The sequence below is a fragment of the Pinus tabuliformis genome, chromosome 1_2 (assembly GCF_031772625.1).
Source record: "Pinus tabuliformis cultivar Carrire ecotype Pingquan chromosome 1_2, CPIR1, whole genome shotgun sequence".
NCBI lineage: Eukaryota > Viridiplantae > Streptophyta > Pinopsida > Pinales > Pinaceae > Pinus > Pinus tabuliformis.
The window spans coordinates 1,247,112,825-1,247,120,967 of record NC_142298.1 but is presented as its reverse complement, the minus strand read 5'-3'; positions in this window follow the sequence as shown (position 1 = coordinate 1,247,120,967).

Genomic DNA, 8,143 nt, shown 5'->3' with positions numbered 1-8,143 from the left:
GGTCTTGTACTAGCTAATGTGTTTACTAGTACGTAGGTGCCGGCCTATAGAAGGCTATGACCTTATCTCTTCTTCGAGGGACCACATTTCATAAGTTTTCAGACTGGATGCTCCTGGAACACAACAATATACATGAAGACCTCGTTTCATCAAATTTTCACACTGGACCCATCAAAACTTTCAAACTGCATCAACCAATAATTAGTTAATCTGAATAGTCAGATAATTGTTACCAGAACACTATGTTGAACATAGAAACCTACATCATCATTCAAAACTAGCCACAACCTCAACAATCATGTGTTAGAATGTATATGCTACTTTAGTTAACCCAACCCACGTGTAAACGCTACATCATCTAATCAAACCTGTGTATACCTTCAAAACTACTGAAACATAAAACTTCTGAATCAAGTCTATACCAACCAGAAATATATTGAATATCTATTGTTAATTTAGAGAGCTTTACACAGGCAGTAGCAGAGATCATCCTTCTCACTTATACAATCAATCAATCAGATATCAAACTCCTTATGCATTCAATTTTACATTCAGATCTAAGAAGACTTCATTGATGGAAAACAGTAAAACAACAGAACTGATCATTTAGATCAGTCGGATATGAAGAATAGGATTTTCTTTTGTATACGCTAATTGGAAGAGTAGAACCTACATGTACATGCACTTTGATTGAGACAAACCAGCGTGTAGATTTGCAAATATTAACTCATGACTTCCCTTCTATTCCAGAATTTAGACAAACCTAGATCATGACATTTAAAGAATAACACAGGTGTACATAATCAGATCTAGCCCAAACAATATCAAATCATTCAATGATAAGTCATTTCAAGTCTCATGATCCTGATCCAACATTGAATTTAAGGTGCATAAAATATTTCATATGAAATCACAAACATAGCCCCTACAACATAAAATATACTTCAGATAGAAGTATTCCTTAGAAACCCTTTCACTTGTACACACTTACCTTATGATCTTCTCCTCCTTATGTAGTTTTTGGCCTTTCTCAATACCTTGGACCAAAACCTCTATGGATCCATGGTATTCCTAGACAAGATCAAATAATCATTACTTCGCTCAATATTGTGGGCTAATACCATGGTATTGACCCCTGGTATTGTCTCCTCTTGGATTTCCTTGATTTTCCAACATATATGCACTTTTATTCTTGTGAAGGTGCGTGTATACGTATACACTCCTTTTATTCTGTGAACTAGCGTGTATATGCTATTTTGACTAAATGGAATTGTGTATACATCTTAAACTGCTTTTCACCATCCTTTACCTTCAACTTCTTCATTCTGATTAGTAGACTTTAGTTCCATCTTCCTGTTCTTTTGTACCAATGCCCTGTTACATCTGAATGGACTTATTACACAGTGGGTTGCCTTTCATCAAAACTAAACTGACTTGTGAGTGAGTTTCCATCAAGAACAACACTTGTATTGTAATGCCAACAATGCAAACGTGGCTCAAGTCGTTCTATTAAGTATTTGTACATAAGGCATCCAATTAGTAAACAAGATCCATGGCTTTTTTTGTTCAAGTAGAGGGGTCATTTTGTTGTTTATATGGTGTGTTGGGATCGATCAATAGTGGCTGAGAACATTTCCTATTCAAATTTTATAACTTTTATTTTATCTTGATCTTTGTTCTGATTTGATGCCACAATAGTATAGCCAAAAAATTGTGATGGTTCAAGTGCATAGTAGAATGAAAATGCACATTAGAACCTGAATGTGTACCTCAAAGAAGGAATTGATTGAAGTCTAAGATCAATTTGTTGTTGGAAAAAAGTGCATATTATAAGTTGAGCATACACCTGTACATGAAAATCTCCTCTATAATGCTTTATGAAAATATTTGTGTGTGATCTAATTGTGGTATGGTGAGTATATTATGTATTGAGATCTGAGCTATAAGGTAATTGTGAGATTGATCTAAATTTTAGTCATAGTGTGTTTTGGGTCCACAGTAAATACATTTATGCATTTGGCAGTTTGAGTGAGATGCATCGATCAGTGCTTGTTTTACATGGTTGGTGCATAAGTGTAGTGGAGTGCGAGTGACGTCCTATGTTATTTGCAATAGCTTGTGTAGTTCTAGATTTAGCTTAATACAATCAGAAGTTGGTCATAAGGTAGACCACAGGCACATTGAATTGTGTTTGAGAAATAAACTTGAGGACTTGAACTTGCATGATTGCAATTTCAATGATGATGATGATGCAATGAGATAGTAGTTGATGATTAGCAGTGGTTAAGTAAGAGGGCAGTTAGAAGATTGCATGATTGTTGAGAATGTTGAGTGTTGTTGCAGTCGGGTCATTATCCTTGGTATGGGAGCCTAAAAATTCTTATTGTTATCTTAAAATTGTAAGGGTAGTAGAGGGTTCTAGGCAAGGAAGTTGTAACTTCCTTAAGGAGGTTTTGACCTCCTTCCACTAGTAGTTGGTACATCACTAGGGGTTGTAGATCCTTTTATTATTGACTATTAAAATCAGAAGTTGTAGCTTCCTTCCAGATAAAAATAAAATTTTTAATATAAATTATGTATTCCTTTCATGTGATATGATTGGTTAATGATATATGATACTAAATTGTAAGAAAAAATGAAAAATTGTTTCACCCCCATCTCAATATTTCTCACAAATTCCTCTAGAAAAAGTTTCCTGGGTTATTTCTTGTGTCAAATTTTTTTGTGAGATTTGATTTTGTTGTTCTCTATTTTCTACATATATTCTAATTTGCAAGCATATGCAATTAATCGTAATCTACATATCCGAAAACCTAAAGAGAAATAAACCCTAACAATGTATATTTTGGATTTTTAAATATAGTTTTATTAGATCTATTATGTTGAACCATATAGCAGAATATCCATAGTAATTTATGGATTATCAGGTTTAGGAACTCTTTTAGTTAATTTGTTGGTCGCAACCCTCTTATTTGTCATATGACTAAGTGTTAGGGTGAAAGACTCCAAATTGCAAATTTCTAAAGGTTGTGATACATTAACCTTGAATTATTTCTAGCAAGGCATAATGGTAGAGACAACCCTTAACCTATCTTGAGAGTTGAACAAGACATTAATAAGGCATTAAAGCTACGAAGAATACTTTTAATAACGTAGAGTTCTTCACCAAACTATAGAAGAGTCCAAGATTCCATTCCATAATCATTTTGAAGGCCTCTCTTTGAATAGGCATATGAGGCAAATGCACATAGTTTACCACTTCTAAGGTATTCATAACTCTTCTCCCAACTAGATAAACCTTCCAATTACTCATTAATATATGAAGGTATACATTAAGGATTTAAAATCCTCCTTTTCCCCTAGTAAATACTAATCACCTTCACTTCATGGTCACTTAAGCTCTTCATTAGACTCCCAACCAACTTAAGAGTTCCCCAATGACCTCTACAACACTTTGCATAAGATGTTATGTGAAGATTCTTTTCATCCAAGTCCTCACCCTATCGTCTAGGTTGTTGCTATAATTTTAAAACACTAATAAGACTTTCTAACTCTATAGCATACATAGCCACTTATAGCCTAACTAAAATAGACAAGATAACCAATTAACCTTCCTGAGATCTCTTTACAACCAACCAAATATCAAGGATATCCAAGAGACTGAGTGGCTAACATCCGTAGTCTTATTAGTCAAGCTTCTTATTTGGTCTAGAACTGTAACAACCAAGACATAAACAATAACCAAGACTATAGGTTTATATGTGCTATTATCCTAAGGCATGTCATAAGAGAACATAAAGATACATGAATGCATATGAGTATTACATAGCTATGGCAACCATTAAAACTAGATTTTATACCCTACTATCTGATAAAAAAATCAACATAGAGGGCATGATATCCACTCAACAAGAAATCTCATAGATATATATTTGGTGATTATCTTTTTTTATTCAAAAAAATATAATTTTCATTACAATTTCAAAGTCTTCAAGGGAAATTGTCTTATTACAATAAAAATCTACCTACAACTCATGAAGGGTGAGCGAGGTTCCACCCCACCATAGGCTCAATTACACTGCAAACTCTCATACAATTGGCCACCGCAGAGGTAGAATACTAAGCCATGAGGAAAGTTCTTAGCAACATGGGGTAGAGCCATGAACGTTATTCTCCTCGATCCAATCAACTCATCATTAATTTTTTCTTTATGCTCTTTCATGCACTCCAACAAATGCTAGTATTTTCTTTTCTCTACACCTTCGTTTAGTCCTCTCTGATTGTCTCCTTCTTGATTCCTCATGCTTCTTTCTTCGAATGACCATATCTCTAAATGTTCCTTCCTAATTTCTCATTATTTTAGCATACCTCCATTCTGGCTTCCGTTTCTCCTCATGCGCTCTCATGCTCCATATCAAGGTTTCACCTCTTCATCAGCCATAATTAAATTATAATTACAATTTATCCAAGTATTTTTCCCATTTACATTTACACACCCATAGGAGGATCAATAACATAATTAATTTCAATTACAATATTAGTGGGAGTTAAGTGTTGGGGATACTACATCTTCCAACCTCTCCAACAAAAAAACATCATGTAATCCATGGAGACTATGCCCAAGAGAGGATTACTCCAAATAAAAACTCAAATAACCTCTAAATAACCCCTTCAAGTTTGAACAACTGCCAAGTGAGGTAGGATGTTCAAGCTATTAACCTCGAAGACAATAAAATGAATTAATTTAACCATTGAATGGTTAAATAAACGTCAACATGTGTGCACAAAGTTTAATGCTCAACAAAACCATAACCAAACCTCCCAATTATCACCAACCAATTAAATCAACATGAACACATGTGCTAATGAGTTGCATAGGGAGGTGGGTGGTGTCTCTAGTAAGTGTTATACCATGGAAATAAGCTAGATATCCTATCAAAACCCATCATGATAAGAACATAATGAAAAAATAGAAGCTCCACCTAGGTTTAAAATTACAACACAATAAGAACGAACTATAACATGGTAAAATTGACCAAAGCATAGGAGGGGGTTTCTCCACGGAATATGCCTTAGTATCCTTCCACTCTAACTTCATATTGGAAGCAAGTGCATACACACTGAACCTAACATTATCAAACAAATTTCCACCTAGGTGGTGTGGCCAATGAATATTAAAATATTAAGTCATGTCACCTATGGAAGTCTAACAAATGTAACGTGACAACACATATCATCTAACCACATCAAGATCATAAGAGAAAGAGACGATAGAAATGATAACCCATCCAATCATCAAGTATGTCCCATCACACATCCAACATAAATGTAAAACACCCCTCCTCGTGACAATAATAATACATCATCATTATGGGCATGTCATTAGAAAACCCCACAAAACATTAAATGAAGCCGACAAAATTAATTTATGTGGAACTTACATGCTGTTAATACTCTATATCCTTATTTAAGAAACCTGTTCGATCAAAACAACCACCGATGATCCGCTAATCATTTGCATATCATTGACATCTCTTCCAATCATTTTCATATCCACCAATCGATTGCAAAATGGCTTCAGAGGGTGTTCCAGAAGAATATTTAGATGTGGTGTTCCAAGAATTTGCCTACGATCCCATTCGACTCCCGCTTGCAGAAGACCCTGCCCAGCTGCTATACAACCGCAGGACATTGGAGACAATTTGGGTGACGAAACACGATGCCATCAACCCATATACACGCCACCCCTTCCACATCAACAATGTCATCCCCCAGACTGAGCTGAGACAAGAGATGCAGCAATACATCACCAGAAACAGAATCCCAGGGCTTCAGGTAATTCCCGATTATACTAAACTCTTAAACCAGACTGAAATGACAAGTCTGCTGAAGGATTTGGTGTACTGTTATCGTTATATTTCTCAGAAGGAAAAGGAGAACGAAAATAAGGAAGAAGCGGATTGGAATCCACTGTGGCAGAAGCTCAACCTGATCCGTCTATATTGCGAGTACGGGGAATCTAACAGGGATTTGTTTTCGTTAATCCAGGGATACCAATACTTGTTCATGGTGGTCGATACACAGCTACAGTGTTCCTACTCTTTAAGTGAAGAAACAAAGGAAGTTTGCAGAGAAGTGGGCAGGATAGTCGATATCGTTGGCTTCAGACTCTGGGATTTGCTGACAATACCTGAAAAATCAATACTGGCGTTTGTACATATTCTGTCTTATCTTGGAAAATCCAGGTATTTGAAAATCCAGAGCATGGTCCTAAAAATTTACTATCAGATGTTTTATCACAATATCAATTATCCTCTTCTGAACGAGGGAACAACCATAGTTCCTTGTGTCATCGAAATTACTCTCAAATTGTTAGGGCGCCACAATTCGAGGGATGAAATCATAAATGAAGATCTCCACAATGGGACGGGGATCCTGAAAGCGGCGTGGATGTGGAGGAGGCTCACTTTGCTCCATTTTGACAACTACGTGGACGTTCTTGTGAAAGTTGTAATACTCTGCATTTCCCGTTATCAAGAACATCTACTTTCTTCCCCACAGGGAGGGGCACATTGTATTGGTAAAGCACTTAACCGAGGGTTGGAATTAATTGAAGCCTTAGTGAAGGCAGAAGAATCTGAAGTTTATAAGTATGTGAAGCAGAAGAAAAGGCTTCAAGAATTGGACATAGTCAAAGATATTGTTGGAATGGTGGAACTTGCCGTGGCAGGGGTCAGATTCAAAACATCTCACCTCCGATTCGGTTTAATTATTACAGCGGAACTTCTGAAAAGCGGTCGTAGGAAACTGAAACAAAGAGAGATTAATGTTTTTGCAGATTTTCTTCAAAGCGAAACTGCAAACAAATATAGTACACATGTTAGGCAGTTGCTTCGCGACATCACAACGATGGCTGCTTCTCGCTAGAAATGATAGATGATGTTAGGCTCAGTCTAGGGTTGAACAACACAATTATGGTCTTGTCATTTTAAATGTGGGAAGGTTGCTGTTTTCAGTATCCACAAATAATATTTCATATGTGCACTCTTGAGTAGTACAACAGTATACTAGGTGAGAAAAGCATTAAAAGTGTGAGGGATTACGAGATGAATGTTTTCATTAAGAAGTGTTTCAGACACACTACTTGTCATTCCATGGTATTGCAATGGTATGGTAACAACTTTCCTTTCTTTCCTCATTCATCATAATACGTCATTTATAAATACCACAGATGGGTAAATACATGGTCGAAGTATGATGGTTTTGAAGGTGATGGGGCAATGGAAAATATAGTCTATCTTTTTCTCCCACTCTGTCTTTTTATAAAGTTGCGTTTGGGGTAGTTTGGTGGTGACTTCCAGAAGCTTTTTAGGCCATCCTTTGGTTGAGAAACTATGCTTTGTGGTCACCCACACTTCTATTTCCAGTTCATTTGGAGAGGGTCAATGCTTTTCATATTATTTCTAAATAATACTTCTTTTGGTCTAGTCTTTGAACACCTTGTCCTCCCTACTCTAGAGCTTCAAGGGACCAATTACATAGGTATATCATTCAACTTTCTAGTTCTTCTATGTGGAGTTTTGTACCTAGGTATTTTCTCTATCTGGTTTGAAGTTATTTGGGTGTGTTTGGAAATTAGGGTTCCTCATATTCAATGTTTATGTTGTTTAAATAAAATAATGTTAAATATTTGTGATTCATGTTAGCCACCAGGTGTAAAATCATAAAAAGTGATATATGGTCGGTCTCAAAAACTTTGGTACACAATATAGATATTAATATCTATACGTTGATGGATAATAGGAGTAACTTGTGGAAGCAGTTGTAATAATACAAGTTCTTATATCTATCCACACTTCGATTCACATTGTTTTGGTGCATGGTTATGTTGACTCTCCATTTGATATGATTTTGGATTAGGGAATAGGTGATATGTGCTGATGTAATGAAGGCATTATTTTTCTTGTCTTGGCAACATTAACAAAGTGTAATCCAAAACCCTGGACCAACACAAATCACCCTAAGTAATGCTCAGGAAGATGGTTAAATTGTACCTTTTCTGGAGGAAATCATTCAAGTGGTTTGATTCGTAAGAAGTATTAATCATGAATTAATGGTCAAATAGAGTGTGACCATGTGTCAA